This window comes from Octopus bimaculoides, chromosome 13, assembly GCF_001194135.2.
Source record: "Octopus bimaculoides isolate UCB-OBI-ISO-001 chromosome 13, ASM119413v2, whole genome shotgun sequence".
In the NCBI taxonomy this organism is placed as follows: Eukaryota; Metazoa; Mollusca; class Cephalopoda; order Octopoda; family Octopodidae; genus Octopus; species Octopus bimaculoides.
The window spans coordinates 907,774-915,465 of record NC_068993.1 but is presented as its reverse complement, the minus strand read 5'-3'; positions in this window follow the sequence as shown (position 1 = coordinate 915,465).

The window sequence follows — 7,692 nt, the reverse complement described above, 5'->3', positions numbered from 1 at the left end:
AAAAAACCATTGGTTTCATATCTACCGTCAACTCGACATCTCTTCAGTTTCTCTAAACAGTAACCTTTCTCTGCAAAGAATGTTTGTTTTAAGACACAAGAACGCCGGTGATAGTTCAAGAAATAATCCTCTTTAAAAATATGGCCGGACGAGTTGTCTTCCTTCGCTTGATAGCTAGGTTTTTCCGATTTTGAAGTAAAGATTTCCGAAAATGTGGACAACTCCCTACGGCTTGTGGACCCTATCATAATGGAACAAGACTGTGTAAATTGTGTTTGGCAGAAAGATTTATAATTCTCATGAGCTCACACGAGCCAGGAGGCTACCTTAATTCCAGGATGGAAGCTGTGGGGAATGATGTTAATATGCCAAGTCGGTGTTGCTATTCTTTAGGAATCTAATAGGAAGAAATATTTTCAGAGAAAGCGCCAGTAGGTTTGGAAGTGACGCAGAGCGAAAAGTTGAGAAGTTTAAAACAATAACCATCTTATATTGTGAAGGACTCATACAGAACACAGTCAGAAAAGCAAATTCCGTTTTTGTTTATAAACTTGCCAAATAAAACCTACTTTCCTAAGAAACCGTCTGCGTAGACAAAAATTATTTTGGGAAGATCTCAAAACTCGATAAGTTTCCCTCTCTAGCAAAGTCCTTCCTTTTTGTTTTTACAAGTCTCTCCTAGAATTGTTAATATTTTTTTTTGTTCGTTCCTCAACTTCGGAATTTATCTTCGAGCTTTCGGTCGACATATTGTATTCGTCCGCAAATAAGAGAGAAGAGTCTTTGTTTCAAGGAAGAAACAGTTCTTCGTCTTCTTCGTAATTGTCAACTGCCTTATCTTCGAAATTCCTTGCCACCAGAATTCCATAGTTATCAATTTTGTCGCATTATGTCCTATATTGGACTTAATTAACAACAACATCCCCCATACCCCCCAATACACACCCCTCCCTTCTCTAATAACCTCCCCATGTACATCCCCCACCCACCCACAACATTTATCTCTTATAGAAAGCTTTTCATTTTTTACTGTCTCATTGATTGTTGTTGATTTACTTGTTTCTTCTTCTTCTTATTATTATTATTATTATTATTATTGTTATTGTTATTATTATTATTATCATTATTCCCATCCCACCGAACCATCGTCGTCGTCGTCACCCTCATTGTCCATCATCATCGTTGCCATCACGACGCCCAACATCAAAGTCACCGCCACCACTACCATCACTTACGTAAACTGACGGAGCCGGCCTCTGCGGAGTCGCTCGACTTGCTAGAAGTAGGAGTTTAATTCCTTCAACTCACATCCTGTCAACTTACGAAAGTAGGGCCTATTGCAAAGGTAGGCAGGATGGTCATGGACGGAACTCCTTTCATCACAAATTCGCCGCATCAGACTTGAGCCGTAGTAAACCACATACGCACGCACGCATGCGCACACGCACACGGACAAAGAGACACCTTACATAGCTACGTTTTCTTACACACTCGCGGCGCACATACACATATTTATATGCGCTTACTTACACACACATAGAAAGAAAGAAAGAAAGAAAAAGCACTTACATGCAGTCTTAATGAAATGTTGGTGCTACTCGCTGCCCCAGCCCAGGGTTTTGGAGGATTAAATCAAATGACGTTAATTCTCTGTTTTTTATTGTTTTTTTGAGGCATTGTGGGGTTGTGGGTCCTTCACTAATCTAAGTAATATTGTTAGCCTGGTGCATATATGTAGATGAACTCCTGCATATACGTATGCCTTCACCATAATCATTGGGATAAGTACGGACCAGGATCCATTTAATAGGCTATAAACACACGTCATTTAACGTATCATATGCACCCTCTATACCCAGGCTATATAAAGCCAAACCACAAAGACCATTGCTGGCAATCGATCAGGACTTTTCATCTGCACGTACCATGCTTTCGTAAATGTTTGTAGGTGCCTGTGTAGTCGTGAATAAGTCCAGGAACTCTCCCAGCTCTCCTACCTGTGATCTGGTAGAATATCCAAGATGTGATGTTTGTGAGGTGGGTGCTACCATTATCTGATTGGTACTTCATTTATCGATCCTGAAACGATGAAAGGTAAAGTTGACCTCGGCAGGATTTGAACTCAGAGTTCAAAGAGCCGGAACATTCAACGCAAGGCGTCTTCTATTCTGCATTCTTACAAATCTGTTAATCGATCACCATATACATCCTCTATTAATGGGCCATGTACACCCTATATTCTGTAGGGTAGATACACTCAATATGACACAAGGAATCGGCTTCTATGGCTATTAGTGGTAAGGGTGGCTGTGATGGGGTTTGGATGGGGATGGTGGCGTTAGTGGTGGTGGTGGTGGTGGCAGTAGTAACGGCGGTTATTGACAGTAGCGTTGGTGATGGTGGTAGTAGCAGTGGCGCATGTGGGAGGGGGAGATGATGATGATGATGATGAGGATGATGATGATGATGAGGATGATGATGATGATGGTGGTGGTGGTGGTGGCAATAGAGGATTTGGAGAGAAAAATATGATGAAAATGAGATAGATACAGAAAAAAGAGGAATTTTAATATTGATTCAATAATTCTTCCAAGTGTAAAGTTATTGAGATAAAATAATACTACAGGGAAATATATAAAATAGAAACACGGTGTAAGTGTGGCTTGTTGATGTTGTTGCTGTTGTTGTTAGTTTTGGTTTTTGTTGGGGAAGAATAAAAATTCATATTCAATGAAAAACCTCTTGAAGTGAAAACGTTTAGTTGATTTTAGCGCTTGAGATTATTGTTTGCGAGAAATATGTATGTAAAATATGAACAAAAGATGGGGTGTGAGGCAATTTGATAGGTTGTGAATATATAAGCACAGGAGAGGTTGAGGAAGGGAGATAAAAAGAAGATGGAGATAGAAACTGAAAGAGAGATGCACATATACATACATATATATACATACATACATACATATATATATATATATATATATATATATATATATATATATATATATATATATATATATATATATATATATATATATATATATACACAGTGTGGGGAGTAGCAAGGCTGGTAAAGAGCTTTTAAACGAGAAAAAATATAGAAAGACATTAATGTGAAAATATGCGAGTGCAAACGAAATTGCACGTCAGCTATTTCTTTGATTCATTAAAACCAAGTAGCCATAATAATAAAGTGTGATATGCGTGAACGGTTTTGTGGTTACTTTCAGTAACAGTTCACTGATTGGCCGTATAGCCTGCATTATGAATTTCATAAAGAGCTCGGTTCTTTTTAGCTGAGAGCTTCAGAACGACGGAAGCTAGCTACCTCACACACGCACGCATGCACGCACGCACACACCACTACTTCACAACCAAAAACATACAACAATAAATGCTTGCACTCTAATATTGCAAGTAAATGCATCATTGAGGAATGCAGCAATTAAAACAAACAAAAAAAGGTGCGTTTTTTTTTTTTGTTCGTTTGTTTGTTTTTTGCGTGTGCTGTATCTCTGCTCTTTCTCTGAAATAATATCACCAGTACAAACAAATAAACAAACAAAATGAAGAAAGGCAAAAAACAAAAAAAAAATCAAACAAAAAAAAACTTGGCGAATACATTATTATAAGAAGAGTTTTTCATTTCATGTCAATGTATTTTGTGTCGAAAATAATCTCTCCTGGGAACCCACGACATTTTCATTTGTTTCGATCGACTTGTTGATTCTCGCTAATGTTTTTCTCCTCGTCATTATGTTGTCGATTTAGCGTAAGGTAAACGGCAGAAGGAAAGAAGGAAACTGCAGTAATATTCTTATAACAGGAAGGCATTCAACAGTGTTGGTACGTTTCACAAACTCGAGACTCTCATCTAAAGAAAATAACCAAAGAAAATAGAAAGAAAAAAAAAGAGAAGAAACAACGGATAAATAGGAAAGGATTAGGTTTACTTCGTAAACTGATAATATTTTCAATATGCCATATCCTTTATTGTCAGTCTCAGCAAGCGAGATGACATTAGGCAGACTCGAGAAAAAATATAAAGATGGCTGCAATTAGTTTGATAACTCGCCTTCTTTTCCGCTTGGTCAAACATGGCCGCCACACTCTGAGTCAGAATGTCAACTGCTGTTAATGAGAGGTTAATGTTACGTAGTAAATAGACTTTGCTAAGTTTTAGAGGCTCTGTAAGGAAAAACACGAAACTATAGATTGTGATATAATTTCCTCACGTGACTGACTGGCGGCATCAGAACGACTCCGTTACTTTGTTCCAGGTAACCAAACCTACTTTATGTTGCATAAGCTAATGAGAATGTCTGACTAATGGCGATAAAACGCTTCTGTAGTGGAAGTTATACAAAGCAGATTTTTATGTTGGAATTGTTATTTAGAAAAAGAAATGTTTGATTTCATAAATAAAGTTTAATTTAAGTTTGTTTTTTTTTTCTTTTTGTTTAAATTCTTTGTAATTATTTAAATAGTAACAACGCCAAGAAAAAGTTGGTTGAATGATGGATTCACAACTAATTCACATCAAATTTCGACTCTTGAATACAAATAAACCGATGTAGTCTCAGGAAGTCGTCACCAAAATATTCTGTTTTTAATTTGTCTTATATCGGAGTTTTATAGTCCATCCTTAATTAGAGAAACAACTAAATATATTAATTAATTAAAAACTAATTAAGAAAACACGACAAAAACAAACTGATATTGTTTTTTTATTATATAGATATTGTTTAGGAATGTAACAAAACGTTTGGCGGTTGTTTAAATAGCTTCTTTATTCTTTATAAGATCTATGGAGTAGGAATGGTTGTGTCATAACATCTATGACTGTCATAACGTGTGTGACATGTGTATAGCTGTCATAAAATGTATGGCGTAGGTGTGACTGTGCTAGAATTACTATGATGCAAGTCACAAAGGTCGAAGAAATATTTCTTGAAAAATTGGTCGAAATATCTGATGATAATGACGACAATGGTGATGATGATGATGATGATGTTTGGCGCTAGTTCAGTCCTGATCTGGCAAACTTATAATCAAAAGCGCTCCTTATAATCAAAAGCACATCGAACGTCCACGTAGGCATCGGGGAAAAAAAGTTTGGTGGTGTTTAATCAGTGTTCTTTACGTTGTGATTTCAAATCCCACAAAGGTCAACATTGTCCTTCTTCCTTCTAGGGTTAATAAAATAAGTACCAGTGAAATATTGGGGTTAATTTTATGGCTTTGTGTCTATGTAAGAAATTAATATATGTCGATATGACTCTGCATGTGTGTGTGTCTGTGCATATGTGCACGCGCGCGTATGCGTGTCTGTGTGTCTGAGAGGTTCTCTGACGCTTGGCGAGAAGGATTCACTTATTTGGAATCTCCTGCAACTCTTCTGGATGGTCTCCTGGTTTAAGTTGATGAATGCTGCCATAATCATTGCCTTCTGTTCATCTTTGGTGTTACAAGGAGATTTTTTGGTCTCTCTCTCAACAAAGCTGAACAAGACCGTACTTGGCAGACTTCAATAGTACCGTCCTTACCTGCGCTCTTCTACACAAGTGAAACATGGGACCAGCCAACATTCAGAATGCGTCTTAGACGTCTCTGATGGAACGCTTAAAGACCTTTATGATGCCTGTAAGAGGCGCCCCCTCCCCATACGCGCACACACACACACACAGATAGATAGATAGATAGATAGATAGATAGATAGATAGATAGATAGATAGATAGATAGACTGATTGATAGATAGAAGGAAATAGTTTTGTGGCTTATGTTTACGATTTGTTTGTTGCTGTTGCTGTTGTTGCTGTTGTTGCCGGTACTGTTATTGTTGTCGTTTTCTTTCTTGTTGTTGTTGTTGTTCTGCCATTTGTTCTGAGTTTTCAACGCCTCCATAGTATATATGGGAAAAGCCGGAAGTTACTTTCAATTCAGAGAGCTGGTTTGGAATCCTTCAGAGTAACTTGCATTTGAGCCAAGAAGTCTGAGCACAAAAATCCGAAAAAGACACCACAAGGTACCTAGTCCCACATTCTATCAATCCCGCCAAATAACTACCCCGAGTGTTTATCGACTTCTAAAGGACGAAAAGTAAAGTTGACTTCAGCTGGATTTGAACTCAAAAAGAAAGCAAAGTATCGGAATAAATACGGCAATGAATTTTTGTCGTAAGCTCTAACCACTCCCCTACTTTGTTGGGTTTTTTTTCTACGTTGCTGCTGTAAAAAAACGCAGATTTTTTTCTGTGAAGTTGCTACACTCTATAGTTACAGAAAACAGGAAACAAAATTTGTATTGGTACGGCCGCCATGATAAAATGGCGACGAAGCGAGAAGCGGAATTACATAAATTACAAACAACATTCGTAATTGTGACTAATCACAACTAATAAAACAAATAATAATGATAATAATAATAATGGCGATGACGATAAACTATTAGAGCAATTAAGAATTAGAAAAAAACATCAATAGGCCTACAACGAAATAAAAATAAAACACATTTCGTTTATTTAAACGATTTTAAAACGAGAAATTATCACCGAAAAAGCCAATAACAAATACATAATGAAATAATAATAATAATAATAATAATAATAATAATAATAATAATAATAATAATAATAAAGGTAAATGATATGATGGTTTCTTTTATTGCCAGAAGGGCGATGATTAGAGAGGCGGAAAACAACTACAATAATAATAATAATAATAATAATAATAATAATAATAATAATAATAATAATAATAATAATACAAGCATTAGTGAACAAGAAACATTTGTTTTTATTTTGTTTTCATTTTTATATTTTTTATTTCATTTTTCTTTTATTTTTATTTCAATCAATTATTCCCATCGATTTTTATCGTTCACGTTTTATCATTCAGAACTTATTTGATTTCTTTTCCGTGTATTTTTTTTTTTTTTTTTTTTTTTTTTTTTTTTTTTTTTTTTTTTTTTTTTTTTTTAATTTTTGAATTTTTTTTGTTCTGTTTTCTTTATTTTCTTTATCTAAACATATAATCGCTGTTGCTAACGTAAAAATGTATTTTTCAAACAATTACTACTGCTTCTGTTGCTAATTTTCTACTGCAGCCCTGCTATTATTCCACTGCAATCTTTCTGCAATTCTACTGCAATTTTACTGCAGTTCTACTGGTGTTCTACTGCAGCAGTGTTGCAGTAGAATGGTAACTTTGAAATAACTACACCAGCTTTTCCTCCTCTTCCTTCTCCTCCTCCTCCTCCAAACCATTACTACGACTTCTACTACAACTACTACCACACCTATTACTACTACTACTCATTCCTCCCCTATCATCATCATAATCATCATCGTCGTCGTCGACGATGGTGGTGGTGGTGGTGATGGTGGTAGGACGCCGACATGTTAGAGAAGGGAGGTAATGTAGAAATGTTAATGCCTAATGGTACAGTTAATTATTGACAATTTAAAAGCAATTATTAGTTGCCACGTGCTGATAAGCATCACTGTAGCGATAATGATATGGCAGCAATGATGAGGGGTGGCGGGGAGAGATGGTTGGGGCTTTTTTATGTTGTTGCTTATTGAAAACAGACGAATGTGTATATGTGTGTGTGTGTGTGTGTGTCTGTATGTATATATATATATATATATATATATATATATATATATATATATATATATATATATATATATATAT